Genomic DNA, 20,864 nt, shown 5'->3' on the forward strand with positions numbered 1-20,864 from the left:
CTATAAATCAACTATACTTCAATAAAATTTTTTTTAAATAATAATAATACCCACCTTTCATAGGGTTACTTTGAGAATTAGAAATAATGCATGTAAAACCCTTGCAGTGACTGATGTAAAATAGGAGACCAGTAAATTATAGCCATGATTGTTATCATTATTACTGCTGAGGGACTTTAAAGTCATTTCTGCCTCCTGTAAAAGGAAGAGCACAGAACAGCTGTGCAAACAATATACAAGTTCCTTGGACTTAATAGAACATGTGCACGTCTCAACTTTCAGGAGTCCACTGTGTTCTTGTTTACTAAATGAGGACACCATGAGCAATGACCATGAGTCAGTTCTGCCCAGCCTTCCTTAGATGTTACAAAAATCAGCAGAATGTTAATTAGCCGGAGTCATGGCTCTTTAAGACTCACACTGGTGTGTCTCAACAGAATTGCATTACAATAGAAATAGGATGTTTATTTTTATCACCACACCTTGAAAGTCACCAAGGGTTTAGAAGTCAGTCTGTCACTGAGAAACTCCCAAAGCAAATAATATGATTATCTCTTTACAGGCTTATCATTCAGTCAGGCTGAACATGGGACCACATGCTTGGATGATCTTTTTGAAAGTTCCCTAGCTGTGTGATCTATATGAAGTATATTACACTCGCCTAACATGTTTTCATTATTCTTAGCTTAGTCAATTCTCATACTGCCTCCATATGAGAGATTTCAGTAGGTGTTATGATATCCACGTTACTGATTTAAAAACTGAGATGCTGTGACTTCCGCAGGGTCGGTGATTAAGGCAGAGCTAGAATCCAAATTTCTGGATCTACCTTCTTTCCACTGCACTTTGCTATTTCCACATACCTCCAGTGCTCCGGGAAAATAAAATGCTTCTAAGCAATTCACGCTTTTTTTTTTTAATGACCATAAACAATACAACCAGACAGGTATAATACTAATTATTTTAGGGAGTTAATCCGATCTTGCTATTAGTAACATATAAGAGGAAAATAACTTGGTGTCTCAGAAGAGAAACTTCCATAATCACTAAAGATAAGAACTAATCTGCGACTTCCCTGGTGGCGCAGTGGTTAAGAATCCGCCTGCCAATGCAGGGGACAGGGGTTCGAGCCCTGGTCCGGGAAGATCCCACATGCCGCGGAACAACTAAGCCCGTGCGCCACAACTACTGAGCCTGCACTCTAGAGCCCGCGTGCCACAACTACTGAGCCCATGTGCCACAGCTACTGAGCCTGCGCTCTAGAGCTCGCATACCACATCTACTGAAGCCCGTGTGCCTAGACCCCATGCTCTGCAACAACAGAAGCCACCGCAATGAGAAGCCTGTGCACCACAACAAAGAGTAGCCCCTGCTTGTCACAACTAGAGAAAAGCCCACGTGCAGCAACGAAGACCCAACGCACCCAAAAATAAATAAATTTAAAAAAAAAAAGAACTAATCTGTCAGAAAACTGACCCCAGCTAAGTGTGCAGGCAACGGGAGGAGCTTCAGGTGGAAGTCTGTGTTCCAGGCTAATTCTGGCTCTAATTAGCTGTGTGACTTTGGATAAATTCCTTCTCTCTCTAGGGTTGCAGTGTTATCATCTATATAATAAGGGAGTTGGAATGAATGTAGCTGCAGGATGTTGAATGATCATATTTACAAATCAGCACCACCTCCATGGAGGCGCTGAACACTTTAGCATGAACACTGATAAGATGAAGATTAGAGACTAATAAAGTTTACAGTACTGTTCTGTACAATAAAAGACGTGAATTATTCTCAAGGATAAGCTGTAATAAAATATATGGTTGCACCAATAAGTGCCTCAGAGCCTTATCAGCGTCAGAACGAACGATTATGGCCTCTGTTCACGGGGCTTACTGAAATGTCCCTGTCACTGCAATTTTCTAATTTTAAGAATATCAGGTTTTCTTTTCTGTGCCCAGTTCACCCTTGGGTGCTGGGCAGCAAGGAAAAGCAGCCTCCCTAAGGTCACCTCAGGCCTTGAGGAGAGCCTGTTTGTCCAGGAAAAGCCAGCCAACCTGACCACCCACTTCAGAAGGTTCTTCTCTAGGAGACAGGGGACTGCCTTTCCTCACTTTCCACGCACACAGTCCGCAAAATGTATTTTTTATGATTTTTTTCCCTCCTAAAGACTTCCCTGAAATTTATTCAAACCTGGTTTTACCTGACCCCTGTCCCAGAAATTTGTTTTTTCTTATCAGAATTGCCATTTAAAGTAATCAAAAATTCCTTAGGAAAAAAATGTCAATTTTCTCTAGCTTTATAAATATGAAGCAAATATATCTGTTTATCTTGAATTTTGGCGAATGTCCCTTTTAACACTTTATTCATCTTGAGAGAAATGAATTCTAATATTCCTCAGAAGTTCCTTGAGAGACCATTAATGAATAGTACATCCTTAATGCTGCCCTAGAGAAAGACAGATGATTTCAGATGTCTGAAAAATAACCTTTTATCTTTTGTTAAAATTTTGAAAAAAATTCATTATTGTACCACCGTATACCATTTTGTATATAACCTCAAAAAGAGCAGAACAAATTTTCAGAATTCTAAGAAGGGTTCTAGACACAACTCTGGTGTCTTTCCTTCAAAATTGTTCAAAATATGGGTTATTCCATAATATAGCAAGTATATGATCTAGGTTTTCTGTGACCATCTTAATTTGGAAGACTCCATCCCACCCTATAAATAAGTAAACTTCTGCCTGTCAGACCATGAATTGGATATAATATCATGATATGCACTGACCACAGGGAAAATGTCTTCCCTTAGAAATACTCTAACCTCTTTGCACAGTAACACAAAGAATTTATACAGAAATAATTTATGAATATTATTAATTAGTACATAATTAGTATATAATACTAATGTTATATAAATTAGTATACTATATTATATATAATAATTTAACATTAATTAAATTAATGATACCTTCAACTCTCTTAGGAATATGAAAATGAGAAATGGTATTTTTAATTCATGCAGTTGTCTCTTTTTTGATGTTGGTTTGCTAGCCTCAAATGGCTTACAAATGTGAAGTGGAGGTATGTTATCTTTCTACTGTATAAATATACTAGGGCTTTATACACTCCCTGGGTCTAAGCTACCATCTCTATGAAGATGACTCTTGAATCAATAATTCTAGTAGTCTGTCCTTTTTCTTTGACCTGTCTTCTGAACCCTAGACCTATATGTTCAGTTGACATATCCAACTCACATTTCGAATTCAACAAAATCATACCACCCTCCCCTAATCATCTGAGGAAGACACACTAGAGTTAATTCCTTTCCTTGGTCATCAAATTAAAAAGAACATTCAAAATTTTCAAACCAAAAGCCTCTCAAACTAGAAGTGTTATTGCAGTCAGCATAGGACAGTGGCCCAGTATGTGAATTTTGACATAAGACAGAGCTGAGTTTTAATCACCACTCTGCCACTGCTTGTATGATAGTAGGCAAATTATTCGGTCTCTCTGAATAGTTTTAACCAGACAATGGGCATAAGCAAACCAACCCTATAGGGCTGTGCGAGGATTTACAAAGGTAACACATGTTCAGGAATTAGCGTAGTCTCCAGTTCAGAGTAAGATCCTCATCTTCTCTGTCTTTTCTAGACTATCATGCTAGACTACTTGGCCGGCTCTCTGCTTTCTGTTTTCTTCTTTAGTCCTTCCTCCACAATCTTTGCTTTTCCACAATGAAGACCTAATTACAGCTTCCTGTTTTGCCAAGGAAAATCAAACTTTGTATTGGAGGAATGAAGCTGCCATCACTGCAATCCAATGGTCAACCTTGGCATCACAAACAGTGATGAAATCTGACAAGTAGTATCTCTTGATGAGATAAAATATGAAGTACCCAACATTACATGTGTTATATCAGAGCAAAAAACTGTTTCACTGGAATCCACTCAAGCCTGTAGGTGTAATTTGTACTTTATAAGAAATACAGAGGATAGAAGCTAAACACCACCAACAAATCAGACAAACCCAGAAGATGGAACACAGGTAACTGGACTGGCGAGAGAAGGGACTATTCTGAATTAAAAGATGTCAAGGACCTACCGACATAATGGTGGTCCTGGGTTGGATCCTCGTGTTGACAAACCAGCTATAAAGACATGTGGGGACTATTGGAAATGTTTAATATAGACTGAATAATAGACAATGTTAAGAAATTATTATTAATTTTAAAAGTTTCTATAGTGTTATTTTTATACAGGAAAATGTTATTTTTTAGAGATGCGACTAAATCATTTGGGGGTGAATCATGATGTTGGCAGTTTAAAGTGCTTCAGTATTAAAACCAATAATTTTTTTAAAAATCCATAATCTTGAGTACATTACCATTGTCTATAAAACAGTGCTACTAAAATAGAAATGTAATGCAAGCCACATACGTATTTTAAAATTTTCTAATAGCTACATTAAAAAGGTAAAAATAAACAGGTGACACATTTTAATAACATTTTATTTAATTTAATATATCCGAAATACTTTCATTTTAACATATAAGCAGTATAATACGTTATTAGTGAGATTGGGTAACATTCTCTTTTTTTTTTCATACTGATCTTCAAAATCCAACGTGTGTTTCACACATACAAGCACATCTCACCTTGGAGTAGCCACATTTCAAGTGGTTGATAGCCATATGCAGTTAGTGTCTCTGGTATTGGACTGTGCAAGATTATATAAGGTAAAGTTCAAATTCCTCTAGAATGGCATAACAGGCTATTTTTAATCTGCCTTTAGCCTGTGCTTTCAACCCCATCTCCTCTGTACGCCCTATGCTTCAGCCATTCTGTAATATGCCCAACTCATGCACACCACGTGCTTTTACGCAGACCACATCCCTCCAACAGACTGAGCCCTCGGCTGTTCTCAGTCTGAAGAACTTCAACTCTCATGGCGACAAAGACACTCCTTTAATGACATCTCATCGTGCACCTGCGATTCTTACCAGGGCTTGTTCTTTCCCACCCTGGTTAAATAGTAAGCTTTTTAACAGGAGGACTGTCACACTCGTTTTTGTACTCCCAGCATGTTTGATGGAGGAAGGAACAGAGGGAGGGAGCGAGGGAGGGAGGAAAGGAGGGTTTTTGTTGCTTCCAGCTCTTCATAGTTTTATCCCCATCTTACAAAACCACAACTATAGAACACAAATACTTTTTTAAATGGGAAATACCAAAATTATGACATCAAATTAAAAGCATGGGCTGCAATAATGCTGACCCTTCACTGATACTGAGATGGGGATCAGAGTAGCCATGAAGAGGAAATAATCTTTTGGAGAAAAAATAATCTTTTCTTTTCTCCTTTAATTTAATTTATTTATTTAGATTAAAAGAATGACTAGCTGTGTGAGGTTTATGAACTTGGGCAATTCAATTAATTTAGGCCTCAGATTCTTATTCTGTAAAACAAGGAGATTGAATTAAGTGATCACTAAAATTTATTTCAGCTTTAAAATTTTATGGCTTTAGGGTTTATCTATGCATATATGAGAAACATTCATGACTGCACTAAAAACTTCATGATAATACTTTAGCATAGAGGGAGGAGGGGTTGAGTAAAATCAGTGTTGTGATCAGGGCCAAAAGGAAAAAAGCAAGCTTGCACGTAGCTGCAGAATCTTTTCACACCAGAGGAGGCCCTTGCAACATGCTGGGTTATTATTAGCCCCTCTTCTCTCTAGGCCCCTCCCATTTTGGGGCTACGATTTACCACCCGCCCTATCATAAAACACTTCCAAGGAGCAAGCGTGGCACCATTAATCTCTACGACACACAGTTAAAGTCAGATATTACGTTTCCAAGACAAGACAGTGAAGACTCCCCACGTTCTTCTTTCAGGCCTTTAAGAAACCAGATATCCAGAGAGCAATGAATTAAAATATTTAAGAGGCAATTAAAGTAACTGCAAAATAAGTGTGAGTGACCACTGAGTTTTTTGTTTGCTTGTTTTTTTAGGGTTTTTTGTTATACCTTCTCTGTTTGGTTAGTTACAGAGTCTCCTAAAGCGAGGATGAGTTAAAATCTTATTAGCGCTGGTGTGATAGGTCTGCAGCACAATACAGTCTGCTCGGACAGCATATGATATCTGTAATCGTAAACAAGTGGTTAAAAAAGTCACTTTTTTTTTTTTTTTTTAATGGGGAAAGGGTGATCAGAGGCCAGAGCAGTGTTTTTCAATGTGTGGCTTGAGGTCCACCTGCATAAGAATTATTTGAGGAACTCAGCACACAGGCAGATTCCTGAACCCTATTCCAGACCTGCAGAATCACAAACCCTATGTGGAACCTGGGAATTCTGGTTTTTATCAACTGCCCCAGATGATTCTAATGCACTGGGCTAAAGATCTTCCAAACTTAAGCAAAGATTCCTATAGGAATTTCTGTAACAGGAGGTGGGAAATAAATCTACGTTGTATGTGTATGTGTGTGTGTATTTAACAAATTGGATGCTCAATGCTGACAAAAACAAACTAAAATGATTGGTCATTTGTCCTTTGATTCAAATAGTTATGGTGAGTCTTTGGCCATGTTGCTGTAGTAGTTTACAACTATCAGCAAACAGAAAAATAATAAACTAACAAGGCACCAGTTACTAGATAAAATGGATCTAGTTCTCATGGTTTATGTACCTTAGCCTTCTTTTTCATCCTTGGGAACTCTTATTCCTAATACTCTTATGACAACCAGTCATGATCAACATAATGAAACCATACTACAAATTATTTCATTATGTTGGGTCCAAAATTCTTGGGATGAACAAGCATGCTATAAGAGAAATGCCTGTATTTTATCCAATTTCTATCAAAAGACCACCAAATATCTGCATGTAACAATACAAATGCATTTATATACTTCTAGATATCTGGATATGTTTGATATTACACAAATAGTCAAAATGCCTAGATTTTTGCTTTAAAATATCCACTTTTCTTTATCATGTTTTTAAGCCCTCTATCAAAAATTATTTCTAGAAAAATCTTCTACCTTGTGAACACTATATTTGAGCTGAGCCGTGCAGATAATAATACAATTAAATAGTTTTTCTCTAATTCTGCTATTATAAGTAAAACTAATCCATCATTAAACAATTTGAGAAAGTACTACCTAAAAGGGAATTGAATTGTATTTATGCTGATTCTCTCCCCAGAAAAATTCTGTCTTGAAACCGATCTAGAGAAAGAATCTTTTTGAACGTAACATATCCTAATGATTCTTCAGATAAAACTTTGCAATAGCAAAATTTTCTTTTCAATTAACAATGTTAAACCTAAAGTGATCCACAATATCCTTTGAAAATAAAATAAAACAATCACACATTTAAGAGTTTGCAAAAAAATGAGAACCACGATGGGCATTCTTTCCCTTTATTGAATTACACAATCATTTTTTCATAAACAGCTGGTGAGCACTTTCGCAATGATATATATGACATGAGGGAGGGGAGGAGATAGATACAATTCCTGTTGTAAAGTGGTTTGCATTCTCAGTAGAGTTCAAAGACAGTACAGATATAGGTAGCTATTATAAACTAAGAAAGCATACAAGGAGAATGTCGTTTCTTCCAAATGACTCATGGAAAAACATAGACAGAAGAGGGAGAGGAGAGTAGAATTTAATGACTAACGAACAATCTCAATGATCTTCAAGGCTATACCAGTACACTAGGAGCTACCTTTGCCACTCTGGGTCCCCGTGACAGCACCCCGTTTTGGCAGTTCACCAACTTCATAACTTTCCTTACACTCATACACTATCACAACAATTACTCGCTTTGTGTTCCGGTCCTTGGGGAACTGGCATTTTTAAGCATTAATTTTAATTAATATGATCACACTTTTAGTAAATTAGGGTGTTATACCTTCTCGACAATATTTATATTTTAGTAGCACTTTTCTACCTCATTAAGTTATGTTATTAAAGAGTGTCTTAATTTGGGTTCTCTCAGAAACTGATCCTGAATCAGGATTCAAGTAGTGCAAATAGTTATTTTGGAAGATTTTCCAGGAAATGGGGGAGGAATGAGGAAGTGCAGGGCGGGGGGGGTTGGGGGTTGAGTGGAAAGTTGGAGCAAATAAAGGGTGAATTATCAGGCAATTTACCATGGTGGGTAAATAGAACGTAATCTCTCTGGGGAACTCTGGGCCCCGATGAACACACCTCCAAGTAGAGTAGGAGCTGGGGCATTTATACACCAACTACCACCTGAGGGCTGCTCCGAAGGGGCATTAATTCTTTGGCACTTTCAGCCACTTCACAAAGTTGACTCAGGTGGCCAGAGAAAACCCTCAGACAAGAAATGCAGGGGCTAACAGTTGGAGGTTGGGCCTCCCTAAAGGAGATTCACAGGGAGACAGATGGCAGCCTTAGCAGTATTTGCTCCAGAGAAGAAGAATCATTTGAAAACATTTTGAAAGAAATAATTATTTTTTCTCCTCCTCCTTCTGGCTTCACTTACACAACTCTTTGCACATAAACTTCTCTAGCTCTATTACAGAACTGAAGTCAAAACATGTATATTAGTTTACATTCTACTGTTTGTCACATAATTTATCAGCTATTTTCATATGTCTACATGTTCATAAATTTCACTTGAAAGATTACATAATATTCTTTCCTACAGATGTATTTACTATTCATCTCTTCTTATACTCACTGAGCACCCGCTGGGAGCCAGGCACTGTGCCCAGGGGCTGAGGATAGCGATGCAAATGAATGTGAAGGTTTTGAAGAATGAACTCACACATCTGTAGATGTGCACTAAGTTCAATGCTAGAAATATGTTCAACTGAAAGAGATAACTGGGAAGAGGGTGATTAGTTGAGGGCCCTCAGAAGAAGTTCCAAACTGGGGGATGTTGTATTTACATTTTGAAGGACAAACAGTGAGGGCGTGTAAAGGACTGAGGTGTGAGTATTCACTATTGTCAGAGTGTGTGCAAATAAAGAGCACAAAGAATCCATTTCACAATTCTCATTGGATATTTTCATTGTTTTCCTCTCTTGTTGTTACATCTGTTGTTACAGATCATATTGCAATACACACCTCTATGCTTCCAACTTTTTATTTCCTTTAGATTACTTTTTAAATGTGAACTTCTGAAACTGGAAATAACCAGGCCAAAGGAAAGTCTTTTTTAAATCGGGAGCTATGTCTTAACTCTGCAGTGTGGATAATGGCATTTCCAGCGAAACTATCCAGTGACCTAAAGTGACTAGACGGGGTCTGCAGTTTCCTTCCTTTCTGTCTCTTCTGTTCAGCTTTGGGCCTTTTCTTTGCAAGTTTCTACAGGGTGGCTCAGCTTTGGGGCCACGTGCTTGGAGACTCTACTCAGGCTAAACATGGTAAACAGAGCGGAACTCTACAGTTCAGACTATAAATCATCTTGTATTATAATAGGACTGCTTTTTTTGTTTGTTTTATTTTTTAACATATATCTACTCTTTTTTGCATTTCCTTCCCATTTAGGTCACCACGGAGCATTGAGTAGAGTTCCCTGTGCTATATAGTAGGTTCTCATTAGTTACCTATTTTATACATAGTATCAATAGTGTATATATGTCAATCCCAATCTCCCAATTCATCCCACCACCTCGCCTTCCCCCTTGGTATCCATAGGTTTGTTCTGTTTAAAAATTGTTTAAAAAACAATTGTTTAAACATCTGTTTAAAAATTGCTCCTTGAGGAACTTCAAGATGGCAGAAGAGTTAGACGCGGAGATCACCTTCCTCCCCACAAATACATCAGAAATACATCTACATGTGGAAATGCTCCTATAGAACACCCACTGAACGCTGGCAGAATAACTCAGACCTCCCAAAAGGCAAGAAACTCCCCCCGTACTTGGGTAGGGCAAAAGAAAAAAGAAATAACAGAGACAAAAGAATAGGGACGGGACCTGCACCAGTGGGAGGGAGCTGTGAAGGAGGAAAGGTTTCCACACACTAGGAGCCCCTTCGCGGGCGGAGACTGCGGGTGGCGGAGGGGGGAAGCTTCAGAGCCACGGAGGAGAGCGCGGCCACAGGGGTGCGGAGGGCAAAGCGGAGAGACTCCTGCACGGAGGATCGGTGCTGAGTAGCACTCACCAGCCCGAGAGGCTTGTCTGCTCACCCGCCAGGGTGGGCGGGGCTGGGAGCTGAGGCTCGGGCTTCAGTCGGATCGCAGGGAGAGGACTGGGGTTGGCGGCGTGAACACAGCCTGAAGGGGCTAGTGCGCCACAGCTAGCCGGGAGGGAGTCCGGGAAAAAGTCTGGAGCTGCCGAACAGGCAAGAGACTTTTTCTTGCCTCTTTGTTTCCTGGTGCGCGAGGAGAGGGGATTCAGAGCGCCGCCTAAACGAGCTCCAGAGACGGGCGCAAGCCACGGCGATCAGCGCGGACCCCAGAGACGGGCATGAGACGCTAAGGCTGCTGCTGCCACCACCAAGAAGCCTGTGTGCGAGCACAGGTCACTATCCACAGCGCCCCTCCCGGGAGCCTGTGCAGCCCGCCACTGCCAGGGTCCCGTGATCCGGGGACAACTTCCCCGGGAGAACGCACTGCGTGCCTCAGGCTGCTGCAACGTCACGCTGGCCTCTGCCGCCTGCAGGCTCGCCCCGCCTCTTCTGTACCGCTCCCTCCCCCCGCCTGAGTGAGCCAGAGCCCCGGAATCAGCTGCTCCTTTAACCCCGTCCTGTCTGAGCGGGAACAGACGCCCTCAGGCGACCTACACGCAGAGGTGGGTCCAAATCCAAAGCTGACCCCCGGGAGCTGTGCGAACAAAGAAGAGAAAGGGAAATCTCTCCCAGCAGCCTCAGGAGCAGCAGATTAAAGCTCCACAATCAGCTTGATGTAGCCTGCATCTGTGGAATACCTGAATAGACAACGAATCATCCCAAATTGAGGAGGTGCACTTTGGGAGCAACGACATTTTTTTTTTTTTCCTTTCTCGCTTTTTGTGAGTGTGCATGTGTATGCTTCTGTGTGTGACTTTGTCTGTATAGATTTGCTTTTACCATTTGTCTTAGGGTTCTGTCTATCTGTTGGTTTTTTTTCTTTTTTTTAGTATAGTTTTTTGGTTTGGTTGCTCTCTTATTTCTTTCTTTTTTTTATTACTTTTAAAATTTTTTTAATATTTATTTTTTTATTTTAATAATTTTATTTTATTTCATTTCATTTGATTTGATTTGATCTTTTTCATTCTTTCTTTCTTTCTTGTTTTCTGCCTTTAATTCTGAGCCATGTGGATGAAAGTCTCTTGGTGCTCCACCCAGGCATCAGGGCTGTGCCTCTGAGGTCGAAGAGCCAAGTTCAGGACATTGGTTCACCAGAGACCTCCCAGCTCCACGTAATAGCAAATGGCAAAAATCTCCCAGAGATCTCCATCTCAATGTCAAGACCCAGCTACACTCAACGACCAGCAAGCTACAGTGCTGGACACCCTATGCCAAACAATTAGCAAGACAGGAACACAACCCCACCCATTAGCAGAGAGGCTGCCTAAAATCATAATAAGGTCACAGAGACCCCAAAACACACCACCAGACGTGGACCTGCCCACCAGAAAGACAAAATCCAGCCTCATCTACCAGAACACAGGCACTAGTCCCCTCCACCAGGAAGCCTACACAACCCACTGAACCAACCTTAGCCACTGGGGGCAGACACCAAAAACAACGGGAACTACGAACCTGCAGCCTGTGAAAAGGAGACCACAAACACAGTAAGTTAAGCAAAATGAGAAGACAGAGAAACACACAGCAGGTGGAGGAGCAGGGTCAAAACACACCAGACCTAATAAATGAAGAGGAAATAGGCAGTCTACCTGAAAGAGAATTCAGAATAATGATAGTAAAGATGACCCAAAATCTTGCAAATAGAATGGAGAAAATACAAGAAACGTTTAACAAGCACCTAGAAGAACTAAAGAGCAAACAAACAATGATGAACAACACAATAAATGAAATTAAAAATTCTCTAAAAGGGATCAATAGCAGAATAGCTGAGGCAGAAAATGGATAAGTGACCTGGAAGATAAAATAGTGGAAATAACTACTGCAGAGCAGAATAAAGAATGAAAAGAATTGAGGACAGTCTCAGAGACCTCTGGGACAATATTAAACGCACCAACATTCGAATTATAGGGGTCCCAGAAGAAGAAGAGAAAAAGAAAGGGACTGAGAAAATATTTGAAGAGATAATAGTTGAAAACTTCCCTAATATGGGAAAGGAAATAGTTAAGCAAGTCCAGGAAGCACAGAGAGTCCCATACAGGATAAATCCAAGGAGAAACATGCCAAGACACATATTAATCAAACTATCAGAAATTAAATAGAAGGAAAAAATATTACAGGCAGCAAGAGAAAAACAACAAATAACATAAAAGAGAACCCCCATAAGGTTAACAGCTGATCTTTCAGCAAAAACTCTGCAAGCCAGAAGGGAGTGGCAGGACATATTTAAAGTGATGAAAGGGAAAAACCTACAACCAAGATTACTCTACCCAGCAAGGATCTCATTCAGATTTGACGAAGAAAGTAAAACCTTTACAGACAAGAAAAAACTAAGAGAATTCAGCACCACCAAACCAGCTTTAAAACAAAGGCTAAAGGAACGTCTCTAGGCAGGAAACACAAGAGAAAGAAAAGACCTACAATAATAAACCCAAAACAATTAAGAAAATGGTAATAGGAACATACATATCGATAATTACCTTAAATGTAAATGGATTAAATGCTCCAACCAAAAGACAGAGACTAGCTGAATGGATACAAAGACAAGACCTATATATATGCTGTCTACAAGAGACCCACTTCAGACCTAGGGACACATACAGACTGAAAGTGAGGGGATCATGCAAATGGAAATCAAAAGAAAGCTGGAGTAGCAATTCTCATATCAGACAAAATAGACTTTAAAACAAAGACTATTACAAGAGACAAGGACACTACATAATGATCAAGGGATTGATCCAAGAAGAAGACATAACAATTGTAAATATTTATGCACACAACATAGGAGCACCTCAATACATAAGGCAAATACTAACAGCCATAAAAGGGGAAATTGACAGCAACACACTCATAGTAGGGGACTTTAACACCCCACTTTCACCAATGGACAGATCATCCAAAATGAAAATAAATAAGGAAACACAAGCTTTAAATGATACATTAAACATGATGGACTCAATTGATATTTATAGGACATTCCATCCAAAAACAACAGAATACACTTACTTCTCAAGTGCTCATGGAACATTCTCCAGGATAGATCATATCTTGGGTCACAAATCAAGCTTTGGTAAATTTAAGAAAATTGAAATCGTATCAAGTATCTTTTCTAACCACAATGCTATGAGACTACATATCAATTACAAGAAAAAAATCTGTAAAAAATACAAACACATGGAGGCTAAACAATACACTACTTAATAACCAAGAGATCACTGAAGAAATCAAAGAGGAAATCAAAAAGTACCTAGAAACAAATGACAATGAAAACACGATGACTCAAAACCTATGGGATGCAGCAAAAGCAGTTCTAAGAGGGAAGTTTATAGCAATACAATCCTACCTCAAGAAACAGGAAAAATCTCAAATAAACAACCTAACCTTACACCTAAAACAATTACAGAAAGAAGAACAAAAAACCCTCAAGTTACAGAAGGAATGAAATCATAAAGATCAGATCAGAAATAAATGAAAAAGAAATGAAGGGAGTGATAGTAAAGAACAAGAAAACTAGAAGCTGTTTCTTTGAGAAGATAAACAAAATTGATAATCCATTAGCCAGACTCATCAAGAAAAAAAGGGAGAAGACTCAAATCAATAGAATTAGAAATGAAAAAGGAGAAGGAACAACTGACACTGCAGAAATACAAAGGATCATGAGAGATTACTACAAGCAACTATATGCCAATAAAATGGACAACCTGGAAGAAATGGACAAATTCTTAGAAATGCACAGCCTTCCGAGACTGAACCAGGAAGAAATAGAAAATATGAACAGACCAATCACAAGCACTGAAATTGAAACTGTGATTAAAAATCTTCCAACAAACAAAAGCCCAGGACCAGAAGGCTTCACAGGCGAATTCTATCAAACATTTAGAGAAGAGCTAACACCTATCCTTCTCAAACTCTTCCAAAATATAGCAGAGGGAGGAACACTCCCAAACTCATTCTACGAGGCCACCATCACCCTGATACCAATACCAGACAAAGATGTCACAAGGAAAGAAAACTACAGGCCAATATCACTGATGAACATAGATGCAAAAATCCTCAACAAAATACTAGCAAACAGAATCCAACAGCACATTAAAAGGATCATACACCATGATCAACTGGGGTTTATCACAGGAATGCAAGGATTCTTCAATATATGCATATCAATCAATGTGATACACCATATTAACGAATTGAAGGAGAAAAACCATATGATCATCTCAATAGATGCAGAGAAAGCTTTCGACAAAATTCAACACCGATTTATTATAAAAACCCTCCAGAAAGTAGGCATAGAGGGAACTTTCCTCAACATAATAAAGGCCATATATGACAAACCCACAGCCAACATCATCCTCAATGGTGAAAAACTGAAACCATTTCCACTAAGATCAGGTAGAAGACAAGGTTGCCCACTCTCACCACTATTATTCAACATAGTTTTGGAAGTTTTAGCCACAGCAATCAGAGAAGAAAAAGAAATAAAAGGAATCCAAATCGGAAAAGAAGAAGTAAATCTGTCACTGTTTGCAGATTACATGAGTACACAGAGAATCCTAAAGATGCTACCAGAAAACTACTAGAGCTAATCAATGAATTTGGTAAAGTAGCAGGATACAAAATTAATGCACAGAAATCTCTTGCATTCCTGTACACTAATGATGAAAAATCTGAAAATGAAATTAAGAAAACACTCCCATTTAACATTGCAACACAAAGAATAAAATATCTAGGAATAAACCTACCTATGGAGACAAAAGACCTGTATGCAGAAAATTATAAGACACTGATGAAAGAAATTAAAGATGATACAAATAGATGGAGAGATATACCATGTTCTTGGATTGGAAGAATCAACATTGTGAAAAGGACTCTACTACCCAAAGCAATCTACAGACTCAATGCAATCCCTATCAAACTACAACTAGCATTTTTCACAGAACTAGAACAAAAAATTTCACAATTTGTATGGAAACACAAAAGACCCTGAATAGCCAAAGCAATCTTGAGAAAGAAAAACAGAGCTGGAGGAATCAGGCTCCTGGCCTTCAGACTATACTACAAAGCTACAGTAATCAAGAGAGTATGGTACTGGCACAAAAACAGAAATATAGATCAATGGAACAGGATAGAAAGCCCAGAGATAAACCCATGCACATATGGTCACCTTATCTTTGATAAAGGAGGCAAGAATATACAATGGAGAAAAGACAGCCTCTTCAATAAGTGGTGCTGGGAAAACTGGACAGCTACACATAAAAGAGTGAAATTAGAACACTCTCTAACACCATACACAAAAATAAACTCAAAATGAATTAAAGACCTAAATGTAAGGCCAGACACTATCAAACTCTTAGAGGAAAACATAGGCAGAACACTCTATGACATAAATCACAGAAAGATCCTTTTTGACCCACCTCCTAGAGAAATGGAAACAACAAAAATAAACAAATCGGACCTAATGAAACTTAAAAGCTTTTGCACAGCAAAGGAAACAAGACAAAAAGACAACCCTCAGAATGGGAGAAAATATTTGCAAATGAGGCAACTGACAAATGAGGCAACTGACAAAGGATTAATCTCCAAAATTTACAAGCAGCTCATGCAGCTCAATATCAAAAAACAAACCACCCATTCCAAAAATGGGCAGAAGACCTAAATAGACATTTCTCCAAAGAAGATATACAGATTGCCAACAAACACATGAAAGAATGCTCAACATCATTAATCATTAGAGAAATGCAAATCAAAACTACAATGAGATATCATCTCACACTGGTCAGAATGGCCATCATCAAAAAAATCTACAAACCATAAATGCTGGAGAGGGTGTGGAGAAAAGGGAACCCTCTTCCACTGTTGGTGGGAATGTAAATTGATACAGCCGCTATGGAGAACAGTATGGAGGTTCCTTAAAAAACTAAAAATAGAAATACCATATGACCCAGAAATCCCACTACTGGGCATATACCCTGAGAAAAACCATAATTCAAAAAGAGTCATGTACCACAATGTTCATTGCAGCTCTATTTACAATAGCCAGGACATGGAAGCAACCTAAATGTCCATCGACAGATGAATGGATAAAGAAGATGTGGCACATATATACAATGGAATATTACTCAGCCCTAAAAAGAAATGAAATTGAGTTATTTGTAGTGAGGTGGATGGACCTAGAGTGTGTCATACAGAGTGAAGTAAGTCAGAAAGAGAAAAACAAATACCATATGCTAACACACATATATGGAATCTAAAAAAAAAAAAAAATGGTCATGAAGAACCTAGGGGCAAGATGGGAATAAAGATGCAGACCTACTAGAGAATGGACTTGAGGACACGGGGTGGGGGAAGGGTAAGCTGGGACAAAGTGAGAGAGTGGCATGGGCATATATACACTACGAAACGTAAAACAGATAGCTAGTGGGAAACAGCTGCATAGCACAGGGAGATCAGCTCAGTGCTTTGTGACCACCTAGAGGGGTGGGATAGGGAGTGTGGGAGGGAGGGAGACGCAAGAGGGAAGACATATGGGGATATATGTATATGTATAATTGATTCACTTTGTTATAAGGCAGAAACTAACACACCATTGTAAAGCAATTATACTCCAATAAAGATGTTAAAAATAATAATAATAAATAAAAATAAATAAATTGCAGAACACCAATATGACAAAATGCTAATAAAAAATTGCTTGTCTTTCAAAGTAGAAGAATCCCCCCCGTATTAACTGAATTGATCTAGCAACTAGAAGGCAAGTTGTTGCCTGTTATCAAAAAAAAAATTAATAACTTTGAAGACTATTTCAATTATTTATATTTTCTATTTCTAAAGCATTTAACTAATATTTTGATGAAATGAATGACAAGGTTTTCTTTCTACTCATCAAATCTTCAAATTAAAAGAAACGTGATTGACAAGAGAAAGAAAAAATCTCCTAAGTCCTTTATCAGTAGTTTTTCCATAAAACCTAGTAGTTTGGGGTAAATTACTTTTTAAAATTATACAACATGTCAGGTACAAAATTTTTGTCCATATATAGAGAGGAACAAGTATTTGAATCCATAGTCACCAAAATCTTAGTGTAAACCTCTTAGGAAGTTTTAACTAAGTCCAATAAAGGGGGGGAAATACTATATTTACACACATACTTATTTCCTTCACAGAATTCGAGACAATACTTGACTTAGTCATATCCCAGACATAAAAAAATAAAGTAAATAATCCCGATTCACACAATTCCTGGCTTTTACAGTCAGTAGTGTTGTTCATTTTCCTGTTTTCAATTTTTCTTGATTAGTTGCATACTTGCAGTCGTTATTGCTTCAGATGAAATTGCTTCAGACCATTTCCTAAATGAAATTATGAAATGTCTCTCACTCCTTTGATTTTTAAAAACAATCATTATTTCTTTTCAAAGTAGAGTAAGAAAAATATAACACAGAAAATCTCTCCTATAGATTTACCTAGTGTAGCTTCTATCTAGGGATGAAATTCAAATTATCTTTTGGGCCATCTGGTCCTCACTCAAGCAGAGTTATTCTTAAGAGGGAGTTGGAGGTGTTAACTTCTAAATCTCTCTCTCTCCCTTATTTTATATAAACAAACTCCTTGAGACAGAATCTTCATACTCACACCTGGCTACCCAGACCCACCCTGGCAGCAGTCTGTATCCTATACATCTCAAACCCATTAAAATGGCACAATTCGGGGTCCTAATAATCGGTGTCATCATCTGATAACTAATCCTTAATAAGATGTTAAAGGCTTGTGTAATCAAGTGGCTTGATGTAATCAATTGGCTTGATGTAATCAATTGCCGTATTGGAAAGAGCAATGCATTTGAAATCTGAAGATGCTCTCATAATCTTCCTCTACCACTTGCTGAGTTATCTGAGCTTCCATTTAACAGTGTAGTTCACATTATTGAGCACCTATTATGTGCCACTATTCTGTGCCAGGGACTGGGGATACAAAAATAACTGAGAAAAGCCTAGTCAATGTGCTGGGGTAGTTTGCCAGTGGTGAATGAAACAGAAAAGTGAAAAAAGATCATTTCAATACATTGATATTAGACACATACTCTGCAGGGAGAAAATGGAAAGCTAACTGACATTCAGATTTTTTCTTTTTCCCAAAAATGTGAAGCTTTGTTAAACACCTCTCAGAAAAGACAACTTTCCCCTCTTACTGGAACTGGAAAGTCTTCTTACTTTCTCTCACTAAACCTTATTTGTCCTAGTTTAAAGACAATATATGAAGCTTCCTTAGGGATGTTGCTGCTGATTTAGGAAAGATTTGCAAGCCCTGTGTCAATGAAGTCACTGCTATATTGGGCATATGTCGAAAGTAAGTGAATGAGAAGATCTAATCTAGCTACTGGAAACGAACAAGAGAACATCTGGTCCTCACTTATTTACAGGTGAGGAGATGGAGTTTGGAGAGGTCAAGGGGCTTGTCCAAGGCCACACAGCAAGTGGTTAAGAAGACTCAAAGCTAAGTCCCCTGACTTTCACTCATTCTCTCATCCATTCCCTTAATGGACACAGAGTACCCACAGCACACAAATTGTGCAAAGCACTGCAGGGAATTCAGCATGCATGACACAGGCTCTCTGTTCCTTCTCGTTCAATTTAATGCTGAATGTCAACTGCATTTTATGACCGAGATGAAGAGTTAGATTGGAGAGACCCTGTTTATCTGAAGAGATGAGATGAACAAAATTTAAAAGGCTGAATTAATATGAAGTATACAAGGTGACATGAGTCCTCAGGGTAATACAATTAATGAGCCATCGCTTATTGGTAGCAACTAAAGAATATGCACGCTCTAATCAGAACAGTAGCTCGGTTGAGTGAGGATAAGTGACCTGAACTGTGACTTTGATCTTAATCTCAGGGACAAAGAAGAGAGAGAAACAGCAGAAGGGAACCCGCTTTCTAAACAAAGGAGTAAGGAAAAGACTAAGATAGAAAATTTGCTCCTATTCATTGACCAAAGAGGGGTGGGAGTTTTATCTCGTGGGCCCTCTAGTTCAAAGTGTTAGCTCTACAGAACCAGACTATCATGGGATTCCTAGTGAATTAGAACTCCTACTGAAATCCCTTTAGGTTTAAAAAAAAAAAAGTATATGAAAAGTAAAAAAAGAAAAAAAAATTATCTCTGTGCATCCTTTATTGCAGTGTTTATTGAACTGTTCTGAGATGTGATTCAGTGGATTCAGCTGTCAGATGCGGCTGGTGTGGCAGTCTCAGTAATCACGATCTCTTTCAACGCTAAGAAACTGCATTCCAACCAGAAATCCAAACTGAGAGATGAATTTGTTGCTCCTTGTGTCTTTGGCTCCTAGAATCCCTGTAAGAACTGCCTCTCTGGTTGTCATCCTTTTTTGATGTAGGGACTCGTACAGCCCAGACTGCTGGGTGTACCACTGGTTTCCGCAGACCTCAGATGCTATAAATTTGGAAGTTGCCATTTTTCATCCTTTTTCTGCCTAAATCTTCTTTGGACACAACAACTGGTCATTTCACTGCTACGCATTCCGTAATTTCATTATGATTAAGTGGTCACAGTAAAAAGAACAAACACCCTGGTCCAAGTCTTGTTGATACCAGGTAATGTACACATTTAAGTGTATCCCTTTAAACACAGAAGAAGCTAATATCTGTTGTATACCATCTGTGACAGGAGAAAATAGCCTAAAAGAGAAGCAAGGGCCACAGGTGTGTCTTATCTTGTGTGAATTCCTCATTTTCCAGTCACTGCCAGGCAGAATATTAATATACCTATCTCCTTTTCTAAGGGAACTTGTACTTGAAGTGGGGAAAAAAGCAAGATTTGGTTTCATAGAAATACTGAGTTAATCCTTTCATAAGCAAATGAAAACAGGTTGACAATTTTAGTCCCATTTTTAAAAAATGTCTTCTTATGAATGCCTTCATTTTCTCAATGCACCACACAAGAGAAAGTGGGTTTTTATAGGCCTTTGGGGTCAGGAAGAATGTGTGCCTGGAATAAAGCATGTCAGGTTTCCAAGCTGTAACTAAAGTCATCCACAGCTGTAGGGATCTTTTTAGGTTTTCAGAAACAGGTTTTCAGAAATTGTGTGTAGAGTTACAGAGAGTAGCCTATAAATGTCCACTGCAGGTCTGCAAGGAGCACCGCATTCAGTGAATGTAACTGGTCTGTAAATCCTATACAAGAAGGTCATAGCAATATTTCCACTTTATCTTCCCCCACATCTCTGATGAAAACAAAAATTAGACAAGTGTACATTCTTTGTTTATTTGCTTTTTAGGTTTGAAGGATTTTTGTTATTTTAATTCTTGTTTAAACCAGTGCTTGGGGAACCTCTTCTGAGTTCAGTATTGGTCAAGCTTTGGGCTGAAACAAGCTGAATTAGGCCCTCTTTCCTAACACGCTTAGTTCCTCAGATTAGATACATTCTGTGCATCTAAAAATTGTGCAAGTATGAGAAAAGGGCACTCGTGGTTGACCACAAAGCAGATTGGGTAAATTACCATCATGCAAGGTTACTAGGCAGAGTCTTCAGAGGTGACTGATCCCTGTTTTTCCTATATCTGGCCCTTCTCACTACCTTATGACAATAGTACTGGAAA

This window comes from Balaenoptera acutorostrata, chromosome 1 (genome assembly GCF_949987535.1).
Source record: "Balaenoptera acutorostrata chromosome 1, mBalAcu1.1, whole genome shotgun sequence".
Lineage (NCBI taxonomy): Eukaryota > Metazoa > Chordata > Mammalia > Artiodactyla > Balaenopteridae > Balaenoptera > Balaenoptera acutorostrata.